General features: G+C 39.5%; 1 protein-coding gene across 3 annotated transcripts in view; it reads right to left on the reverse strand.

Moving 5' to 3' along the window:
- The window catches only part of PCCA (propionyl-CoA carboxylase subunit alpha), a 445,042-nt gene that overhangs the window by 30,519 nt on the left and 389,611 nt on the right, over nucleotides 1-24,912 (reverse strand). The gene's annotated exons all lie outside the window — the stretch shown is intronic.

The raw sequence follows: 24,912 nt of genomic DNA on the forward strand, positions 1-24,912 counted from the left end.
TTAATACTATACATACATTATCTATACTGTATGGAACTGTCTAAAGTTTCAAATCCGTGTCACAATTTTCACTACCTGAATATATGGACAAAGGTAAAAATACAGGACAACCCAAGACAGTGGCACTGAGTAACTAAAAGGGCAATATTGGATTAATAATCTGGTTAACACATTTCAGGGGGCGTTTCCCCCAAAGGGAAAAAAGATTAAAATTTAAAAATAATTTTAAAAAGAGAAAAATATCCTTTTTCTCACCAAATCCTACTCTGAGTTACCCTGGTTTAGGTCTGGAGTAATTAAACGGAATAATTTCAGATACACACCTGAGTGTAACTGAGCAGAACTAGAATTTAACCCTGAATTACTAACACCTCCCTAGACTATTAACAGTGAATGAATTTTAAAACATTACTTTACTTTGTACTATTCAGTGTTTGCATCTTACACTTCATTCAGCTTTTACAATCAAAACAGATCAGACAATTTCACTTCCATAATATCGTGTATAAGCATAGTGCTGCAAACGAGGCATGGAAATGTCCTATTCGTAGTTCTATGTGAGGTAAGAAAGAATGGAACCCTTCCAGGATAAGGGTGATGAGTCCTGTTCAACCTAAACTATTTAGCTGTTTTTGTCTGAATTTAAAAAGAAAAAATATTACTATGGTGTTTTATAAATTAACAAAACAAAACTCCAAGGTCTGAACTATCTAACAGCAACCCTTTAAACTAAACCTTTCTGAAACTATGTACATTTGTATGTCAATATCCCTTTTTACTTTAGTTCTTAAAAAACGTGTGTACACTTTCATGGACATTTCATTGAGTTTGTGAGAATTTTTCTTCAAATCTGCTGCAGCGCATGTGAAACTGAATGTAGGAATCCAGTAGATGGCAGCAGGTCTCTGTGAGAAACTCGATCTCCCAACATCAACTGAGAGCAAAGAACAGTATTGCACTACATCAACCATTTAAACAAAGGTTTCAGTAATAAGTGTTGTAGGCTGAAGTTCATTTAAAATTCAAATGTGTATTTTGATAAGGTAAAGTTTAACACCTTTTAAAACATATATTGTCTATTGAAATAGTTAACCATTGTTTTGTTAAATGGAGTCTCTCTACTTTTCATTTTTATATAAAAGGACACAGATGAAGGCAAAGGGGAGTCTAACTTCTGCTTCCACAGGGAGCAAAATGGGATACTTGGAAAAGACAATGGTAAGCTAATTAACTGCAGTGGAAATCTTTAAAAAACAGCTTTCTGAAGATACACATTGTTTGGTTTTAACAGAAGGTTATCATCCTACATAAATGCTGTCTGGATAGATGGAACATGTGTAGTGAACAATGTAACCATTTGGTTGGAAAATATTTGGAACTCAGAAATATGAGACACAATTTATATGAAACAAATAAAACCTCTGAATTTAGTCATGTGCCACAGTAATAAACAAAGCTATATCCACCACCTGGAGATTTTCAGACTCTCACCAAAATACGTATGCCTTGAGTAAGTCTGATGCGGCACATACGAGCCTGCACCACTTTGTATATACCAAGCTGCTTTAACTGAAAACATCCTGCTGGCATTATGCTGTCAATTAGAGTGTAGAGTGTACATTTTCAAAAACAAAATAAGGTAAGTTATTTACCTTTCTGCACAAATGACTAATTTGAATGCAGTGAGCTGTTTGTCATGTCCCTTTAAAAAAAATAAAACTGTGCACGTGCGTGTACGTGCACTTGTGGAGGGTGGGAGAAGATACCTAAAGGAGATTTGATAACATAAGTTGCAAGCAGAATTGCGACAATGTGACAGGTCAAATAATAACATCTTATGCATGTTTCTTTACTCTTGAGTGTGTGTGTTGCAATCAAGACATACAAGTGTCTGCCAGTTTCTGAAGGATATGATCCTTAAGTGAAATTACAGTGCAAATAAAAGCTTTTTGCTCCTATTTAAATTCATCTGAGTCATAAGTGGCAGGGGAAAAAAGCTGGCAGAGTGCATTTTGCTGTCAATCTAATAAACATTCTGTGCAAAGGGACTATTTATCAAAGATAAATTGTACTTAAAAGTCCTTCATTAAATCTGTGGGGGGGAATATAATTACACCAAATTGCACAGTTTCAGTATCCATGGTTAGCGTCTGCTTTGTACTCATAGTTTGAAAATAATAATAATAAAAAGCTAGGTCTTGGAAGAAAACAAAAATAAGTTAGCTTTCTGGACTGGCACGACAGTATGGTGTTCGAGATTACTTTGATATAGTTTTCAAAAGTTATGCCTACCTTCCATTTGGTTTTCTAGGTATTATATAGATTAATTCTTCTGCACTGCCCAACCTCAAAATTTAAACTTTAAATGCAGGGGGGGAAATCTGCTTTAATTCCAAGGAACAAGCCGTCTTACAACATTTCACTGAGGTTGAAATACTTAAAGAAATTCCTCATCCACATCAAAACCTGCAGCAATGCAGGGGGATGGGAGACAGGGAGAGTGTCCTGCTGTATGTTGCACGTTAAAGCTCAATTTTCCTTACCAAGTTATAGTATCCCTACCAACCAAATACTCAGTTTTTACCATCTTTATAATTTTCATATCTTTTACATTCCTTTCTCTGCAGGACTCCTGCTTTGCTTGGAATGAGATGTGAGAGTCAGTAAACTAACAGCTTTCAAATGCAGGTCTTTGTTATTGATGCGCTGTTCCTTTTCCTTTTGTATTTGTTTATTGTTCTTTAGTCTGTTTTGGGGATAAGAGAGTTATTGTAATCTAAAAGTACAAAATAACAACAGTAAACTTCTCAGGAAAGGCCTTTTTTGGTGCAGTTGGCTAACAAATGACCTTTCGGACATAAAAAAAGAAGACAAAGCACCAGAGAGAAGGTTCCTTCTTTAAGGTTACCTTTGATGTATTTCTACTTTCTGCTGGACCCCACTAAATCCCCACATAAGCATTCCTTTGTAAAGCTATCTCTTAGCTCTCAGAAACCATATTACAGAGAGGGGGTCAGTGAGCTCTTGATCCTAACCTGAGACATAGACACGTGGCTTGATGAGAACTGCAAAGGCCTTAGGAAGACCAAACTAATCATGCAATGCCTACAGAGGTCTCTAAAACAAAGACAATTAAGGACATATAAAAAATGTCTATATCACACGGTTAATACTGTTGCACCTTTGCTTTACTGAATTAAATCTAAAATCTGAAGTGGAAGTTTCCGTTTGTTTGTTTTTTTTAAGTGTTTTTTGGTTGAGTGGTGAGGGGGAGAATGGGGAACATTGCAGAGGTTGGATTACAAGTGGAGACCATAAGGTTTCCATTGGTCTAAAACAGAAGGAACATCTGCTGGAGTCATAAGCAGGTTGTCTGTCGGTGGGCTTTAGCAGCAGCGAAATCTGCCATTGACCAGATCTGAACTCATCAGCAGTTGTCTCTGGTCACTGCTCCACTCTGCGGGGTTTCAGAGGGTAATTCTGCCAGCCAAAGTAAAGTTAATAAAAAAGTACCTGAGTGGAGTCAGGCATGCCCGATTGGGTAGAAAACAGGTATTTCTTTTTCACAGGATTATTGAAGTCCACTATGAGTAACCAAAAAAGGATGGTAAGGAAGGGTGATGTTAGCTAACAGTCTGCTTAGGGTAACAGTACGCTGCCCTAGGTCTCTTGGTAAATGAATGTTATGGTGTATGTAATGCAAAACCACCTCTTACAACTCAATCTCTCTGACCAGAGAAAAGGGCCTAATAATAACAGATGTGCAGGGATAAAAGGTACAAAGAGAAGGCAATAAACTGAAAACTAAATATATTTATTTTAAACCTACTGTATAAATCTCTTAAGTAGAATAAGTGGTAAAAAGAGAAAAAGAAAAAAATGTAGGCAACCAATTGTGGTTTAAAGGAGGTCACAAGCAGATATTTAAAATACATTTCCACTAAAGAAAAGCTCAGTAAACTACACAGGTTATCCTACCAACTATAACAGAATATAATATGCTGCAAGTATAATGTTCAAACTGCATCCTGTTACATCTTGCATTAGTTCATTAAATATGATCTTCCCTACATACCTTAATCTCACGTTCTCTTGAGTTGTAAATACTCAAACTCTACTGGATATTTTATAGAGCAATCTAACATAGCAATATATGTATGTATATCTGTAACTTACATTACTACTGGATATTTTATAGAGCAATCTAACATAGCAATATATGTATGTATATCTGTAACTTAGGTACCTATTTGGATTGCTGACCAGAAGCAGATTTATAGTATGCTTTACATTATATTCAGCCATGTTTTTAAAACCTGTCATTTTTCTGGTAGGAAGGTTACAAATTGTAAATTGCTCAGCTTCTAGCAAATAAGTCGCCCACTGTGCATCTTGATTATTTTCAGTAAAACAACTACACTGCATACAGTAGAATAATGGCCATTTCTGAATTAATAAACTTTATTAGCTAGGTAATTTCCCTTGAACGCTCTTAGTAAGCTTCCTTTTCTGTCTCAAGGCATTTAACAGGTGTCAATTGGCCATCAGGAGCTCACGAGTAACAGTTTTCCAGTAATCATTCAAGTCAATAATAAGCAATGTTCAATGCTGAACTGCTATCAGCACATTGTCTTTTTCGTTAATTCCTCTTTACATTTCAAAGCAGTGACCACATCCTTGTTTATACTTTCACCATGACAAATAGGAAAGCTTGTGTATTTATTCCATATTACTTGAAGATGGGAGTCATCATCTTCTTTTACAGACAAGGACTTTGTACTCAACAAGGAGATTTAAAGTAAGTCTCAAATTACAGAGATCTTGAGCTCTGGGTTCTGGAGCTAATTTACTTCCACAGTGTGATAGTAAGAACTAATATTAAGATCTCCACACAAGCAACTACATCCCTAATATAGTGCAGGAGCAAACACTGCACGTGCTGGAAAACGACAGTCAAAAATGAATACCCACAAAAATCATGAGCCTTTAACAGCAGCAACAGGGAGAAGGGGGAAGAAAGAGAAAATCACCATCATGCAGAACAAAAGTCCAGCACAAAAACTTAATTAGAATTGCAATCCAGTCATGGTTCCCACTTTCAATTCATTATGTGATACATAATTAACACTCTAGAAAAACTTAACAAGGGTTAAAGCCATGCAAAATACATCCCCTTCATTTTAGACTAAGGCTAAACAGTCAGGATCAAAAACATACAGAATTAAAGCTTGTAGATGTCCTTCTCTTGGAGTTACGACCCAGACGAAGAAGGTGAAATGAACAGACAGACGTTAGAAAGCTCTGTGAGCCTCAGAGCTTTGTACATCTGCAGTCACTGGAGCAGCCTGTTAGCATAATGCTTTGACAACTCCATCAGCGCAGTCTCAAGGTAGCTGTCAATCAGGATGCATCATTTAATACAACAGCACTCTGAGGATTTTCTCCTACAACCCACATGACAGCATATCTACAGCTCTATTTATATCAGCGCCCAGTTGTGTTTACAGTGCTGTTGTAATTAGAAAAGATGCAACAGGCAGCAATATTCAGATTTCCATTTTGCCATAGTGCCATGTAAAGTGCGATCTTGCTTTACAGAGTCATGCTAAATGACAAAAGCGCTATTTTCTTTAGTCTCTGTGCTCAGACAGCACTTCATTTGCAGCTATCTATAATTAGATTAATGGTGTAGTGCAGTACAAAGCAGGCCCACTTCACATCAGATAGCATATGAATTAGGACAAACACTTATTTCAATTCAAGGCAGAGAAAGCAGTGACTGGGGTATTTAGCATACCCTTTATGGTGGAATGAGATGTTAATTGTGTACCATTACCTCTAAACTGCTTGCTTGTTGTATAAATCACTGTGCTAATTGATGCAGAGATAGAAACGTAGCCACAGGCAAGAAGGCAACGGAATGAGAGCTGAAGATGGTGGATAAAGGATTATCGAGTAAAACCATATGGAGATGAGGTTCCTTTGAAACCTGCCCATGAGCAGTGCTTCTTAAACTACAGGGGGAAAAAGTGTTGTACTGATGTGCAGAAAAAAATATTTTTACATCACGATTTTTGAACAGACTCTACAATAAAGTGTTTGAGCTCAACCGAAAACTAAAAAATACGTGTAATGAATCTGGACACACGCTTCTAAAATGAAACTAATTGGGAGAGCATGACTTGTGAATGGCCACAACATTCTGCTTGGGGTTTGGGAGCCTGAATTAACAAATAACACTTGCAAACTATCCTTAGCAGGTGTTTTGCTGACCCTCCCACAGAACAGAAATACAAATTCTTCCAACACACAAAAGTTTCTGTTTTAAAAAAAATAAAATCGGAGGCCATGGCTACACTTACAGTTTTGCAGCGCTGGTAGTTACAGCTGTGTTCGTACAGCTGTGTAGGGCCAGCGCTGCAGTGTGGCCACACTGACAGCTACCAGCGCTGCAGTGTGGCCACATTTGCAGCACTTGCAAGGCTGTTGGGAGTGGTGCATTGTGGGCAGCTATCCCAGCATTCAAGTGGCTGCAACGTGCTTTTCAAAAGAGGGGGGTGGGGTGGAATGTGACAGGGAGCGTGGAGGAGACAGACAGAATGGATTTTTGGAGTTGACAATGTTCTCAGCTCCCTGCCTTGCAAGTTCTAAGGACTGTGCCTACCTTAAATCATTTTAAAAGTTCTAACTCCCTTCCCCCACTCCTCTCTCATTCATTAAATGCAAATTATGTACTGCTAAATACCCGTCAGACCAGATCAGCAACTGCTGAACACGGACTTCCCCCTCCCCCCCTGCCCTGTGAGAGTGCTGTTTCTCTCTTCAAGCAAACAGCTGTGAACATTCCAAAGTAATTCCCCTGCCTGCCTCCGCTTGCTCAGCAAACAGGAGCTGTGTTTGTTTTTTAAATAAGCAGTTTGGCTGAACTCCGAGCTCTCCCTTTCTTCCGGTTTGTTGTGGACAGGAATTCTGGGATACCTCCTTATACCCTGGAGGTCAATAAAAGCGCCGGTGGGCGTCCACATTTGCTGACCAGCGCTGGACCACCAGCGCTGGAATCCCTACACCTGAGGCTCGACCGGGTGTACAGCCAGCGCTGCAACCAGGGAGTTGCAGCGCTGGCCGTGCTTTGCAAGTGTGGCCACATCCTAAGTTGCAGCGCTGTAACCCCCTCACCAGCGCTGCTGCTCTCTAGTGTAGCCATGGCCTAAGTTGTTGCTGATTAGTTAGAGACCTTATTAGGTAGAGAGAAGATGGAAGCTTGGGATCCCAGACTCACAAATACTACATTATATATTATATTATTCAGTCCAGTTAATGTATGTCTATATAAAGGACAAAATCCTGGGGAATCACTCTCCATGTGCTGTGCAAGCCACCTTGAAGTTTGTATATTCTCTTGCAAAATTATTACAAACACATACAACTTGTAATCATTATGACTGCAAGAACATTATATGGTGCATTAAAGCGGTGTTCCTTTTGTGCATTGAGGTATGCTGAAAGTGCCTGAAAATAACACTCAGTGTTACTTTTCTTAATTTTTTTTTTTTAAACTTAGTCCATTTTGGTCTCATTGCCCTACTCTGATGTTCCTTCTCTATGACTTGTTGGCATTCTGGCCAAGCACCTTAATAGAAAACAAATCAGGAGGAAATGGATGAGCAGCATCTCTTAAAGGAATCAAGACCACTACAAAAGGGAAGCTGGCTACTGAGCCTTCCAACACTTCATGTCCCAGAAAGCTCTGCAGATAAGCGGCATATTTAGGCTTCTAGTCAGCAACCTGTCCTATCCAATGGTGTTTGATGTTTCTTTTAGAGCAGTGGTGGGCAACCTGCTGCCCGCAGGTGGCCCAGCAGGGTAATCCACTGGTGGGCCACGAGATAGTTTGTTTATATTGACCGTCCGCAGTCACGGCCACCTGCAGCTCCCAGAGGCGGCGGTTCACCATTCCCAGCCAATGGGAGCTGTGGGAAATGGCGCAGGCTGCAGGGACATGCTGGCCGCTGCTTCCCGCAGCTCTCATTGACCAGGAACAGCAAACAGCAGCCGCTGGGAGCTGCGGGTGGCCATGCGTGCAGACGATCAGTGTAAACAAAGTGTCTCATGGCCCCGCCAGTAAATTACTCTGATGGGCCACAGGTTGCCCAGCACTGTTTTAAAGCCATATTAAGATCTGCCTGGCAGGAGTGTACTGCTAGCCCACAATGAGCTATCCTGAAGTCACAGGACTCTAGTTTTTAAACAAGAAACTTATGGCAAAATCCTGTTTTTATACAGCAATACAGGGGTGGAGGGTAAACTATTAGCTTCATATTGTGGTCACCCATGAAATAACCATTGTCAACAGTTACCACACTCCTCTCATTGCAAGCATAAGGAAATAAGTTGGTATCTTGGAGAATGTAGCATGAAAATGGTGGGCAAATGCTGAGTTTCAATGGCAACCCAACATACAGCCAATATAAGGTTCTAAGCCATGCGTACAGAGACAAACTATTTCAATTGCCACTACTGGGTCTGATGTGCATTATAGGGCAAAGGGAACACGTTATGTCTAGTATCAATACAATTTTTCTGAAGCAGTCTCATTTCCCAAAGCAACACACACACACACACACACACACACACACACACACACACACACAAATAGACACACATATGTGTGTATAATATTGGTAGCGTTTTTACAGGCTTATTTATAATAAAGCAGTACTAATGTGCAAATTAATGTTTGCTGCAAATTTTAGTACACGGAAGTTAACATGGTTATAAGAAAACTGTCTATTGGTTGAAAAAGGAGTTGTCTGGTTAATTTCAGGATATCCTATAAAATTTCTGCTAAACTATCTCTCAAATAATACCAAGTATAGTGTGATATCAGGAAAGAAATTCCCCCATGTCTAAAGTGGCACTCAGTTTAGCTTTTGGTTACTAGATTAATAAAGCCTGTGGATAATCCTCTTTTATCAGTGAAGCTTACAACTGTAAAGAAACATTAGCTATATCTAGACAACCAAAGGGACTTATGAAATGGAAATAAATGGCAGCAGAAAAAAAAGTGTGTTGACTACTTTGAAATAACACTTCCCAAGTGTGCAGGTAGTTGACATAAATGGAAACGCATTGAGGAAAAGCACTGTGAAGCTGTGTAACAGCCCTGTTCCTAATCATTAATCACTTTTTTTAGACCATTTAAACTAGCCCATTACAGCCTGCAGCAAAACGCCAACACTCCCATCACTTGCATGTCAGCAGTGCTGGTGTTAACAGGAGAAAATATATGGTTTCTACTGTTGTGCCCCAGTTCCCCAGCATTTGCAACCTTTAATTGAAAAAGGCAGTTAAACACAAGGTAAATCATTCAGTTAGCTAAGCTGTTTAATAACATATAATTGATAATGTCAATATGTTACGGCGATCTAATGCATCACTTTCATCACTCTTGCTTACATGTATAGGCAAATCCATACTTAAAACATTTACTTTTACATCAGTCATTTAACTAAAAGCCCATTGAGAGCTACCTCGGAATGGAACAGATCCACGTGGCCTGTTGTGTGGCCAGAGTTGGATTCCTGACACACCGGTTTCTAATGGGGACGAGCAAATTAATTATGTTATCAACAGATTGTTTCTTGCTCTCATCACACTAGAAATTCCTTCTGGGAAAGGGGACATATCTTTGATGAGGTCTGTCTGAGAAAGTATTGGGGAAACCCCATAAGGTTTAAAGCAATAACTCAGATTTGCAGACTGACCCTAATCCTGTTACCACTTACACATGTACTTAACTTCATACATGTGAACAGTCCAGTGAGGCCAGTGGGACTACTCACATTATGCAATTAGTCATAGACAGGATCGAGGCCAGAGTTTCCTCTAGAGGAGAAAAAAGACCATGTATGAACTGCTGTGAACAAGGAGAGAAATTAAACCTAACTAACCCCATCACATGCGATAATCTTTTAAATAGAGGTTTAATTTAATGTGCACAGGTATTTTAATGTGTACGAACATTTGCCCTGCTTATTTTGTATTAGTGAAATTTAAGAACTGACAAAGCCTTCTCCTTCGGCTGCTCTCCTCATCCCAAAGCAGAGGACTGTTTAGCAGCACAGCTAGTTGAAAAATGGGAACGTTTGCAAAATGTGTCCGATCTTTATAAGAAAATGTCAGTGTTTTTTAACCAGCTCTCATTAACAGTGTTATATGGGGTTGTAACTGCAGGCAGGGCTGAAGCAAATCACAGATCCCTGGTCCTAGGAGCACACAGGCTAAAGGCAAAGCAGGTACAATGCAAAACAGAACAAGCAATAGCAAGCAAAACATAACAATGCCCTGGTACTTAACCATGTTTAATTTTAACATCATTTCTGTTTGCTCAGATCTGAAATATATCATATATATAATGATTATAAAGGCAGAGTGTATTGAAAATACAAGAACAATACCACATAGGTAGCCAGCCTCCTTCCTCTTGCTCTTATAATTAGTAAGTAGCTGTAGTTAATGGTAATGATACCATTAAGAGAAGGTCTTTAACATCTTTCAAAGGGAGAAAGTTTGGCTTAATTGTGGTAACTACTTCGGAGCTTGCTATTGGGAGAGAAGACTTGTGCAGGTGCACAAAGAATAAAGGTGGCGATGAACAGCGCTCAGCCCACAGGTGATTGTAAGCTGTCCAACAAATAGGTGCATAAGTTGCAATGGTAATTTGCTGGAATAAGTGGCACTTCCACAGCCATAAAAACAAGGCCATTGAGAATTAACTGTACAATGCTCACAAAGGGAACACGTGCATTTTGGTTTGACCAGAGGTCTGGGTGATACATTATAACTGATGAATAACTTAAAGAAAAGGAAAAATAATATAGATCTTTAAAAGCCTTGTTTTCAATGACATAACAATGCCAACATCTGCTAAGGGAACAGGCTGCTTCCTATTTTTTGGCTTGAATTGTTTTATTTAATTACAAGTCTATAAGCCATTAAGCAAGGTACCTTTTTAAAAAGCATTATACAATTTGGGGTAGGATAGAGCCCTTGCTTAAAAAAAATTATCTATAGTTAAAGTCATATCAGCTTACAGAAAAGTTAAAGAAATGGTGTAAAAAATGCCAACAACTATCACCTCCAACTATGGGACCAATCCTGCTTCCATGGATATCAATGGCAAAATTCACTCACATGACAGCACAGTTACGCTCATTGTCAATAAACAGGCAGGCTTGATAATCATGCTGTTTTGCTGCAATTTTCCAAAAAAACAAAAACAAAAAAACCTACTCTTGCTTTTTTCCTACCTTGGTGGTGACTGAATAATAAGGGACTGATTTCTGCTCCCATTGAGGTCAATAGTACCTCTGATAGTGATTTTAATGGGTGCAGGAGCAGATTCTGAATCACCTTCTTCAGTGGGTCAGGTATGTAAGAAGGGTAACAATTTAAAATGGACCGTACACTGTATTTACAGCAAGATGAGTTTTAATATCTTTAGTTTATACAGGGGGACGAAGCGAGTGAATTGTGTGGTTTCACAGTTTACAAAGTTTGCTGACTGTTGAAAAGTTATTGTTAAGAGCGTGCCTGTTTCATAAAGTCAGCTGTAGCCACCTCATCCAAGAGGCAATAAAGCTTTCAGCATTAAGATGTCTTAACAGAGTTCAGAAGGTTTAACACAGCCATGAACTAGCAAGTTAGAGACGGGTTATTCACATAGCTGAAGTCGACTTACTTAGATCGACTTATTGTGGTGTCTTCACTACAGTGAGTCGACTGCTGCTGCTCACCCGTTGACTCCGCCTGTCCTTCTCGCCGAGCTGGAGCACAGGAGTCGACAGGAGAGCACTCCGGGATCGATTTATCGTGTCTAAACTAGACGTGATAAATCTATCCCCGCTGGATTAATCAGACTGCTAAGCACCATGGTGGAAGCAAAGGAGACCCAGAATGAAGGTTTATCCATGGTGGCATCTAATCTAGGGCCAGCCAAAGGGTTCAGCACTTAGAGATTAATGCGCTTTTCTTTCACGTTTAGAACCATAATTTGAGTATAATTTCCTAGGTAAAAGTAAAATAGGGTTACTTACTGATGTTGGTCTCAAAAAGGAAAGCATGCCTTAGGTTTTAAAATGTGAGTATCAGAACTAACTATGAATATACCGTGCATAATCTAGCATAAGAAATCCACTCTATTTGCCTGTGTGACATGGCATCAGTTCATGGCAGTGGTATCTAGAACTTCAGAGTTAGAAAAGACAATGGAAATCAAGGGTTCCACCATACCATATGGTAAGTCATACAGTGTTTTAGTGATGTGTTTGTACAGTGCATACCACAGTAGGATACATGACAGGGCTCCTACACACTACCGCAATACAAGTAACAAGCAATAAGTCAGACAAATGTGTGAAATTTTGTAACAACCTCAAACCAGGGCATTGCTACAAAACCAAGATTTGGATGAGTTTGTGAACCTATCAGTGAACCTGGGCTGAATTATGGGTTGAGGTGAAAAACACAAAGCCAGTGAACACCTGGCAGATTCGGATGCATTCTGGGATTGTTGCAAACCCAAAAGTCAAAGCAGAGGAATGTGACCCTTCATGAAGCGAAACCAGGGAAAGGGTTTGACTGAACCTATTTCTATTAAAGCCACCAAAGATGGTGTAGCTCTCTGTAAATTATGTAATAACCTCCTTCATGCATACTACCTGTTACTCGCCAAATCACCTCCACGCCACTTCCACTGACTGACAATGCATTCAGGATTACTAGTGGCATTACTCATATTAGAGACCAGGGGTGAAATCCTCGCTGCATTTTAGTCACTAGCAAAACTCTCATTGAGTTCAGCAGGGTCAAGGTTTCACCCAAGATGCTCTACTAAGTGCTTCATGCCATTCATCCACCTAAAGGAAAGATGCTATATCAGACATAAACAGGCACAATGCAGACTGAAAAAATGTTCTTTTATAGACTGGTCCCTTATATTTACGATTTTCCCAGCAGCAGTTAAGGCATTAGGAGGGATCAAGTGAATAACTGCTGATTAATACTGGGGAAAAATTGTGTGAGTTTCTTCATTTTCCTTTTTCACTGTCCAGTCTTAGGCTGCTCTGTTTAACAATCTTATTCCAGTTGCAATAAAACTAACAAAACAGACCGGGGGCAAGGCAAGTACCTATATTATTTGCATAAAAACGCCCATTAATTTTATGATGTGATACAAATTTTAGTTTAATTAAGTTATGTATCTTAAGTCCTGTGTACTAAATATCCAATTAGCCTGAATTGCAGCTTTATATACCTACAACACCTATGTTTTTGCATACCGGTTTCATGGGATGATTTCAGGATGTGAGACTGAGACCTGAATGAGTAATCTGAATCCACTGTCCATATTCTCTAATCCTGTTAGGACAGAATGGCATATTGTCCCATCTGGAATTACTAACAGCATTACTCCTGTTAGAAATGAGATGCTCTACTTACTATGTACTACATCTAATGCTGTTTACAGTTGACACACTACATACCAGAACCGCTGAAGTCTAACACTAGGAGCTCTGGAGCAGGAGAATGCAAATAGAGAAGGGGAAAAGTAAAGATAAAATAAGAGGGTAAAAATGAAATGTAGAGTAGAGGAAAAGTGACAAGAAAGAAAGAAAGAACGAACGAACGAAGGGTGTAAGAGTAGGGAGGGCAGAAGGGAGAGAAAGAAATACATGAAAATAGAACACAAGACATAAAATATAAGGTAAAAACACAAGAAATGGCAGAAAATTGCTTCCAAAGGACTTCTCCCATGCTGAAGCTTAAGCACACTCTTAAGTGATTTGCTGAATCATAGCCATTATTTTGCAAAACTAGGACTGGTTCACAAATGCTTCACAAAGAAAAAAAAAAGACTAATAATTGCAGAATACTATTCAATCCGCTCTATGCTAGGGACGCCTTAGCCCATTACTACAGTGCAGCCACAGCTGCAATGAGTCATGGCAGTCATTTGACAATCAAGAGTAATACTACCCAATAGATTTAAGACACAAAGTGATGAAGATTATCATATCCAGTTATACTGTAGGCAGAAGACAGGTGGAAGGTAATCACCTAAATGCAATTTTGACAGATCACCAGGGTTAACAGACTCATGCTAAAAGCATCATGGGAACTTTAATAAGAAATGGTCAGGACCTTGGTTTTATGACTCATCTGAATGATGGAGATACAGTACTGTGATGGAGATTTCCAAAGGCAAAAAGGGATTTGGCTGTTGGGCATCCAAATGCCCTAAGAGTCTTTGAAAATCTCCCTGTCTCTCAGTCTATCATTTGAGCTTTTAGAGTGTACTTCCCCCTTAGGCCTCCCCCATACTTCCTGATGTAACCTTGAATTCTGCTTGAAGGTACTTTATGTGATATACTGCTGAAGTGCAATTGAACGTACTTTATATTGTAACTATTTACATTTTTGGGGGGATTAGAAAAAGATGCAAACATACATTTACACAAGAGACTTTTCAATTCTTAGTATCCTGCTGAGCCAGTCTCCAAACTGCAACTCCTTCTGCCAGGTACTGCACATATAAATTATGGAGTTTTCTCAAGGGCTTAAGAAAAGTTAAGAATGTGAGCCTTGGTCATTATTTTACAACAGAGTTAACCTTTGTCTTTAGGGCACTATTTTGCAGCTTTTGTTTGAATGAGTCAGTATTAATTTATTTAATTAGACCAAGGTTTTTGAATAAAGAATTAAGAACATGGTGTGTCTGAGAACACTGCTGACTTCTGTGAACTCTGATTTTTTTTTTCGGTAAGAGCAAATTGCATCTGATCCTATGAAGCTGTTTCAGCCAACCTGAATTGCAAAAAAGGAGTCCTCTCTCCCCCCACAATATCTAATGAAACTTTAAAGCACCAAGAGAAATGGTTTTATACTCTGAATTAACAAATAGCATCTTGGACCCAGTCCTCACTTCAATGATGGTTCTTTTTGTGCCACAAAAAGACATTCCTAATTAGTTTTATTATACTATGACATTTATTTTATTGATGTATTTGTGTATGAATATTTTCTTACCTTATATTTTATATAAAAATTATGCCTATCTACTTCACACCCTTGGATTTGCAAAAACAATCCAATTGATTGATTGCTCATGTGAGCTATAATAGTTTTTCACCAATACCCTCTTCCCACCTGCTCAGCAGTTTGGTCCCTAAAAAAATTATTTAACAAAATTATAAGGCTAAACGCTTTGTTTGTGTAAATGGGAGATACTCCATTGAAGTCAATGGTGCTGCACCAATTTACACTGGCAGAGAACTTCACTACTAGGGTTCTGATACTTAGAAGAGTGGTTCTTCAACTTTTCATTCTGTGAAGCACTTCTTAGCACAAAGTTCTTTTCACTGACTCACCTCCCTTCCCAACCGTACTGTTTGTTTTTCATACGGACATGTTTCTGAACCACCAGGAAAGAGAGTTCTGTACCACTGGTGCTCCACAGACCTCAGTGTGAGAACCACTGACCTCAGGGAAGCATGTTAGCACTGTAACACTGATGTTGCAGCACACCATTATTTTACTTTTTAGTCACAGAATTTCAATGTGCATGTTAATGACAACTGGCAACAATAGGCTACAAATTGTATAAGTAGTCACATTATTAATCCTATAAATCTTACAAATATTCTAGTATTAATATTTTCCTATAAAGTTCAAAGGTAAACAAAAGTCTGCACATTTTGGCTGGTGTGTAGTAGGGTGGGAAAATATCCACTTCTGTACAATGTGAGAGCAATTACTAATTATTTTCCGTCATGATATTCTTAACACAAAGAAATTTAAAAACTTATGCCAAACTCAGTGTAGATTTAGGAATACACTTCCAGATTCTTCTGCTGCTTTTACCAGTCTATTTGCAGACTTAAAATTTGTAGGAAAAAGAAACTGCACATCATTCAAAAATAAAAATTAAGTAAGGATAACATTAAATTGGTGAGCCCTGCAATATTGGTTAAAATGAAATTTTAAAGTTAATGTGATGGAGAGAAATTACAGAAATTAATCATTTTTAATTAAATTTATCCAAAATTACTGCATCTATTACTGCTAGAATTGTTATTGGCTGAGAAGATAGCATTCGATGAACTACAAAAAGAACCTTCAGCAGGGGACAACAGCAGTTGCAGTTCATATGCAGTAGGGCAGAATGATACATTTAAAAGAGGATAATGAAACAGACTGGAGCTTGGGGCTCAAGGTTTTCAAAAGTGACCCAACTCAGATTTTATGATTATATAGTCTGACCTCCAGCACAACACAGGCATTTCACCAAGTGATTTCTGCATGAAGTCCACAACTGCTGGTTGAGCTGGGGCATATCTTGTAGAATGTCATCCAATCTTGCTGTAAAGACTTCATGTGACAGAGAATCCTCCACATTCCTCTCACTGCCACTTTACAGCGCTGAAACTTTCCCACTCAAGGGTGTGAAAAAACATCCCCCTGAGCGATGCAAGATTCAGCGCTGTGAAGTGGCAGTGTAGACAGTGCCCCAGCGCTGGGAGCTACTCCCCTTGTGGGGGTGGGTTTTTTAAAGCCACTGGATCTTGTTGTGTTTTACAATGTTAACAAGAAAAGTGCTATAGAAAAAGAATTCTTGGGTTGCTTTGCAGCCATTCTGAAGGAAAAATGGGCCCTTTTCCAAAGGGATGTTTGTAAATAAGCCAGGCAAAAATACAATCTGCTTTGAATCATTTGACTGAACAATTTAGTCAAATTTGCTAAAAGAACATAAGGGGTTTCTATTGGAACTTACCTGACCCCAAATATATACAAATGTAATCTATGTACATTACAGCTGTGTAAAAATTAAAGCAGTGTAAGGGATGTTAAGCAAAAGGGTATGTATGCATCTGTGTGTGTGCGTGTATAAATATATTGTGTACATATGTGGAGTGTTTAGGACCTAAACCAAAGTTGTAAAACTGTCAGACACTTTTTTTTTTTGCCAGACACAGGTAATTAGTGTTGTTTGGCTTTGGGATTTGGCATTTAACCCTTAAGGGATAACTCAATGCTTTACAAAATTTAAAATGTTTTAAAATAAAGACCAAGTCATGGCTGCAGCAGGGCAGTCAAACCCAGGAGAATGGGAAGAAATTCTGGATCCCCTTTTTTGGGGGGATGGGGTGGGGCGGGTGGGTGAGCGGGGAAATAGCAGATAAGAACAGTAGTAAAAGAAGAAAGAAAAAAGACAGTGCCCCTCTGGAGCAACAGCAGGGGTAAGGTGCACAAAAAAGAAGCAACATTAGAAACACTGAGCCTTAAGATGGCTCTGAGTAATGAGACTGTCACTTTGATAACGGTACATGAAAACTCTGTGAGCACAAAAGAAACAGTTATACCTTATGTACAAATTGATATAGCTAATATAATGTTATAGAAGTTATACCATGAAAGGAATGTGCAGTTTTTCCCCAGTACATGTGCAGTGTTTATGGTAGAAGGGGTAAAATAAATGCAAACAAAACATGCTACTTAACTAAAATTCTATTAGGGCTCTAAAGGGAGCCACAATAGGCTGTGTTTTCTTTTTCAGCTCGCTGTGTGTTTTGGAAGCAGGGGTTGAAAGTGAAAAGAAATCAAAACTCGGATGGAAGTTGATTGTGTCTGTTTTAAGACAGAGGGCTTGTCTACATCACAAAGTTGCAGCGCTGGTGAGGGGGTTACAGCGCTGCAACTTAGGAGGTGTACACATCTGCAGGGCACCACCAGCGCTGCAACTCCCTGTTTGCAGCGCTGGCCGTACTCCCGTTTTGTCTCGGGTGTAGAGGATCCAGCGCTGGTGATCCAGCGCTGGTAATCAAGTGTAGACACTTACCAGCGCTTTTCTTGACCTCTGTGGAATAAGCAGGTATCCCAGCATACCTGAGGAAGCCTCTGGTAATCAAGCTGGTCTCCTTCCCCGGTTTGCTCTCTCGTTCCCCGAACAAGCAGGTCTCCTTCCCTACGGTTTGCTGGGTGGTTCCGGGAACGCGAGAGCAAACCGCGGCGAAGCTGGTCTCCTTTCCCGGTTTGCTCTCGCGTTCCCCGAACCCCCCTTGAAGCCGCCCAACAGCGCTGCAGTGTGGCCACATCTAACACCACTTGCAGCGCTGGTTGCTGTAAGTGTGGCCACTCTGCAGCGCTGGCCCTATACAGCTGTACTAATACAGCTGTAACAACCAGCGCTGCAAAATTGTAGATGTAGACATACCCAGAGTGTCTGAGCTGCTGATGGCTTTGGATCCAAAAGCAAGCCAGAAAGCATCTGTGTTAATGCAAATTACCTAACTGATAGAGGAAGAAGAGGCTTGCCAATTACAGAACCAGTTTCTCCTCTCTTGGTTTTCACACCTCAACTGCTAGAACAGGGCCTCATCCTCCCGGATTGAACTGACCTCGTTATCTCTAGCTTGCTTGCTAGCATATATATACCTGCCCCTGGAAATTTCCATTACATGCATCTGAGGAAGTGGGTATTCACCCACGAAAGCTCATGCTCCAAAACGTCTGTTAGTCTATAAGGTGCCACAGGATTCTTTGCTGCTTTTAGGAAGAAGAGAACTGCCCATAAATGGCAGAACAAAGGAGCTGCAGATAATGAACATACCTGGTCAGCAAACAAACTACCTGAAACCACAAAGCTCAAAATTATGACCCTCCAGAGGAAGGTGGAAAAAGAAATCAAACCTAAATATAAGAGACAGACAGGTTAACCTTAAGTAGGGAAAAATATTCTTTTTGTGTGTGTATGCAGTGCTGAAATCTGAAGTTTTTAATAGATTTGATGTTAATATTAAACACTGGAATAAATTTAATAAGTACCCCTGTAACAATTTATAGTGTGTATGATTTTTGAAAAAAACCTTTAAGATCATATGGTAATGACGTTTCTCAGCTATTACCTGTGAATACACTTAAAGCTTAGCATAGCAGAGAAACATTACAAACTTGTCCTGATGTATAAGCACCTAATAAGTTTCATAACTGGATAGTGGGATAATTTCCCCTAAACCCTTAAAAGGTAGGAGTCATTGAAACCTGGCCTGCATATAGAACAAAAACACAGGGAAGTATGGAGGTAAATCCTCTGTTTTGCGTGCACTCAGCCAGGATATTTGAAAAAGGAATGGATAGTTTAAGCAATAATCTGCCACCCCAAAAGGGGTAGAAACATGTTCTTTTTGTTTTTCAGAAAATCAGGAAAAGCTGGTACCAGTTGAAGAGCAACCCAGAATACCATGGGTCTACTGTCATGACAAAGATTGTGTTTTATGTTTTGTCTTGTTTTGTCTGTCTTGTTGCTAGCATTGTTGTGTACTGTGTTACAAAAAAGGAAATACTGCATTAGGCAGAAAAGGATGAACAAGCATTTTAACTGTATTTACAGAAACCAATGTTGCAGAAGGGCGGAGGTCAAGAAATGCCAGTCTGTTAACAAGGAAACATCTTTAGGTGGTAAAGGCACATTTAAAGGCAAAATATGCCTGAGACAAGGTTTATTTCTTGGTGGGAATAAAAGGAATTAAAAAAGAAAGAAAAAAATATTTAAAGTACAAAATGAAATTACCAAGGGAAAATGGGTATGTAAAAACATTGGTTACTAAAATAATAAGACCTGCCAATGATTACTTCCTAGTCATCTTCCAGTATGCAAGCCCAGCTGAATGCAACTGGGTGTTGTATGACATTGGATGTAAGGAAGGAAAGGCCCAGTGAAGGTATAGCTGCCCTAATACTATCTCAGTGTGAACTACTGAAGGTTATTGGATCTGCCTGGCAGCCAGGAGGGGTGGATAGCCCAAAGAAAAGGTTCCCAAGAAATGTATTGAACTGCTTTAGGTGGAACTGGATTAGAAGTTGGAGTACTAGATGCTACTAACAGAGGTACTGCAAACAAATGAAGTTATGTTATAAATGTTTCTGTCATATTATAGCAATTAGAGTATATGATTTTGAATTTCATGTATCCAAATTTAAATATAGTCAGTTAAAAGTGTCGTATACTTTGTATTCTATTGTAAAACCTGTGCCCCTTGAAATGGATTTAACTGAACAACAGAAATTGCTTGTATACCCTGATTTACAAAAACAGCCATAAACTGCAATACAGGAAGGGTGCAGAATCATGGTTACCGTGCATCATACCACCAATGAAATTAAATGGGTATTGGCAAGAATTGGACAGGACCTGTCACACAACTGGTGGGAAGTATTATTGGGATGATCCCCCACTGGCACAGGCATCCTGAATTTGGCCCTACACCCCATCATAGTAATCTTGAGATGCCAAATAGTAGTGGTTTTTGTTACCAGCCTAATGACATGCTGGACCTGGCACAAAATCTGGCAAGTGCAAGTCCCCTGACAAATGAGTCAGTGGTTACTGCCACCAGTGCTCATACCCCCCCCCCCCCCAGGAAAGGAACATATCGAACTTGTCGCCACTCCCTTAAATGGGAAAGGAGGCTAAAACGATCACTTGTTAAATTGCTATGCTGGTGTGCTAAGTGTGGGATGCCAACAAGAAGATCATTTGCTTGGTCTTGGCTGAGAGCTTTGAGCTTTCATTGGATCACAACTCAGGTGCATCCAGAAACGGTGTGCCAGCGATCATGTAAAGGCCCCCTTGTGTGAAAGGTGACCTTTAAGGAGGGGAACTGTACAGGGAGATGTCAGCAAACCAGTAAAGTGCCTGAAACCACTATGGCTTATTGCTAAAAGCAGCCAAGTCAGCAAGCTGTAAAGTGGCCATGCAGCTTGACCAAGGCAGGAGGGGAGGGGGTTTTGGGTGCCAAAGAAAGGGAAACTTGACCCTGCGTCCTTCCCAATAAGAATTGTGTTGAAGTTGCCAATACACGCATTTTAAAGGAGCAGGATGTGCCCTCAGGAATGTGTCCAACAGGGTCTCAAGGCTGCAAACTCTGGAAAAACCCACACCTCTTCTTGACCATTGGAACTGCTTGCTTAACAAGCTTTCTTTAAGGGACAGTTTGAGGTAAGGGGTCTCTTTGGGACTGGACTCTCCCTCTGGATGCATCTTGTGTTCCCCACTGGCAGATGGGCTGCTGCCGTGCCACTTGAGAGCCACACTCAGCTTCGGTGATTATCGAGGGTTGGGGGTGTTTTGCTAACCTGTTGCAAACATGTTTACGTGCTTGAGACTAAGTAAAGTTTAGCTTGAAGTGAAAGCACTCATGTTGTCCTGTTTGTCCCAGTCATCTATCGGTCAGACGGCCGTGTCTCCCAGGATTTATTTCCTGACACCATATCGTACAGAGTAAAAGTTACCAAGAGCTTTAGGTTGAAAGAATCCCAGGTAACAACCAGGCAATCCCAATTGCGCTGACCTGTCATTATTTATCTCTCCACCAACTGTGAGATGCAAACATTATCAGCAATGATTTTATATTTTCTTCCAGATCACAGATACAGATACTGAATAGCACTGGGCCAAGAACAGATCACTGTAGGACCCCACTAGGAACACACCTATTAGATGATGATTCATCATTTACAATTATGTTTTGAGATCTCTCGGTTACAGTTTTTAAATCAGGTTAGTATGTGCTACCTGGATTTTGTATAGTGTAAATGTTTTAATCACAGTGTTGTGTGGTATTAAATCAAATGCCTTACAGAAGTCTGAGTATATTATAACAACAGTTACCTTTGTTAACCAAATTTATAATCTCAAAGAATGATATCGTTGGTTTGATCTGACCCTATTTTCCATAATACCATGTTGACTGGTATTCATTATTCCACTATCTTTCAATCTTCACAGATTGGATCCGTATGAGCTTTCCCATGATTGATTCCTGTGATCAGTGTCAAATTAAACAGCTATAGTTACTTGGAACATCTTTTTAAATATTGACAAAACATTATGTTTTTCCATTCCTCTGGAACTTCTGCCGTATTCCAAGATCTGTTAAGTAACTATAATGGCTAAGAGAACTCATTGACCAATTCTTTTTAAAACTCTAGGGTGAAAGTTATACAGTCCTGCAGACTGAAACTGTTGAAAGTAGTTGTTTAAAATCCAGACTGCTGTTGAAATAAAAAATATTTAATTGTCACCTGTGACAGAGTTCCTCCTCTACCTTGGTGGGTCCTGCACTTATTGGCAGATTTGCTCAACTCAGTGATCTTCCCCTCTGGTGGAACCCACAGTCTGGGTCAACTCCTCCTGTGTCTGATCAGGAGTTGTGAGGTTTGGGGGGAACCCGGGCCCGCCCTCTACTCCAGGTTCCAGCCCAGGGCCCTGTGGATTGCAGCTGTCTATAGTGCCTCCTGTAACAGATGCATGACATCTACAACTCCCTGGGCTACTTCCCCATGGCCTCCTCCAAACACCTTCTTTATCCTCACCACAGGACCTTCCTCCTGGTGTCTGATAAAGCTTGATTGTTTGATAATTCCTCAATCCTTCAGCAGCACACCCTCTCAGCCTCAGCTCCTTGCGCCTCTTGCTACCAGCTCCTCACACGTGCTTCCTCTCCTCTGGCTCCTCCCCGCCTGACTGGAGTGAGCTCCTTTTTCAATCCAGATGCCCTGATTAGCCTGCCTTGATTGGCTGCAGGTGTTCTAATCAATGCAGCTATCTCCACTGCCTTCTAGAAAGATCTTAATTGGCCCCAGGTGCCTTGATTAACCTGGAGCAACTGCCATTTGGTTACCACGTTACTAGGGATTTGTTTAGCCTGGGGCTAACATACCTGTTCCTCAGTACTTTACTGTAGCCATCTGGCCTTGCCCCATCACACACCGTAAGATGTTAATTGTAAGAACAATTGTTTATTTGCTCTCTTTGTAGGTTAAACATTTTTTGGAACTAGAGTATATATATTTTTGGAACAACATCTGAAGTCTTAAAATTTGTCCACTGATAATGAAACAGAGATGGTGTAAATATCACTGTGGATCTGCATTGTTGTAGTTAGCAATGAATTTGCGTGACAGAGTTTTTTTTTAACCAATTAGGATGCTATATTAAGACTAATCAACTACAGTCAGTGGAATTTTTTTAAGAAAAGAAATATGTTCACTGTCATTTTATAAGGTTAGCTTGTAACCCTGCTAAGCCTGTGGCTGCATCTTGCCTCATGATATCATATTATTTCACAACCTTCACTGTTTAAATAGTCAATAAAGCATAATTAAATAACTTCATAGAACTAAATTAATTTCGCCTACCCTCTATTCATTTTAAAATTGATCAATATTATTTACCCTACCTGACAAAAATGCCCTATGCTGCATATAAAATTGATTCAATATCAGCAGGTAGTTATCAATGAATGCACTTTACTGTGGTAAATGAACACAATCGATAATCAGAAATGTGTGTTTTGTGGCGTATGAACAAAATGCAACCGAAGTGAGCATTGAGTCTTGCTCAAAATATTTTAGTTCTTCTGCTAGGTTTTACACAACAATTTCTGTTTGAGATTTTAAATTTCACAGCTACTACCATTTACTGTAAAGTAACCCTCAAACAATTAATCACTGGTCCCATTATGAACTAAATATTTCCGTTCTCTGATAAAGCCTATAATGGGCAGAAGGACATGCATGAAGTTAAAAATCTAACGTACAAATCTTATTAAAATTTCCCCACTTTTCCTTGACAGACTCTGCTATTTGCATTGTCAGTGATTTCTGAGAGTAAATTTAAATTTAAACTTTTTAATTTTCAAAAAATCATCTTTTAAAATGAACAGTGAGTTGAAGAGAAAAAAATCCACATTATTGAAAGCATGTAAAGTAAAATTCAATATACTCCATTCAAAATAGAGATGTTGGATAGACACCTAAAATTACTGTAATGATATCCACTACATTTTCATTTTCATTTGATTAATTGGATCAGTTGATTACACTGTTCTTTTTGTTCCGTTCAATCATCTTTAAGACATATACAATGTGTATTTAAAATCATAAATAGAAAATCACAGTAGAATTTTTGATGCACTTTTGCTGTTAACTACACAAAAGAGCCAGAGTCTTTGGTTAGCTAAATAATTTCACTTTGGATGTTTCTTAAGCTACAAAAAAAGTCCAAGGGGGAGATTTTCAAAGGCACAGTAAGATGTAAGTTCCCAGCTCCCACTGACATGCACTGGGTGGTGGGTGCCTAGCTGCCCTTTGTGCCTTTGACAATTCCCCCCTAAATTACTACAGGCCTATAGCAATATCTTCAAGGCAGTCCGTTTTTCCACCGAAGCCTTTACCTAGTTTGGTGTGCTGTTCTCTTAAGCCACGTGTATTGTCACCTTGCATCCTGGACATTCCCTGCAGCAATCATTTCCCTAGCTATTGAAATACTGATCCTTCCTTCTGGCAAGTTTGTCAACTTTCACAGATATTGAGCAGGCCTGGTTTTATTTCACAGAAAACCTAGGGATGTATATTGCTGTAAATCCCTTCCAGGATACAACTGTTCATAGACTTTACAGATGATTTACTAATGAAATGTTCCTTTCGGTAAGAAGCAAGCAAACCTAAACAAACTGCTCGGTTAAATTGGGGTAAATACTGATGTATTTTATGTATTTGTTTCTAACGAAATGTATTCCAATTTTATACATGCTGGAGCTATATAGTTCCTATCTGGTGTAATCAGCTAAGCGCCGCATTTTCTTTTACTCTGTGCACCTTAACAGGCCAATATCTGAACTGGTATTTGCTTTTTCAGCAAAAATGTGCAAACTAATTAAAACTTTAGAAGGAAGTTTATTTCTCAACCAAAATTAAACATAAAAGCTGGGATTGTTCTGGTGTGCAAGATTGGGGGAAAAAATGTTCCACATCAAAAACAAGTACAGTGACTTGGAATGCTGCATTGTCTTT

The sequence above is a fragment of the Gopherus flavomarginatus genome, chromosome 1, assembly GCF_025201925.1.
Source record: "Gopherus flavomarginatus isolate rGopFla2 chromosome 1, rGopFla2.mat.asm, whole genome shotgun sequence".
Taxonomy (NCBI): Eukaryota; Metazoa; Chordata; order Testudines; family Testudinidae; genus Gopherus; species Gopherus flavomarginatus.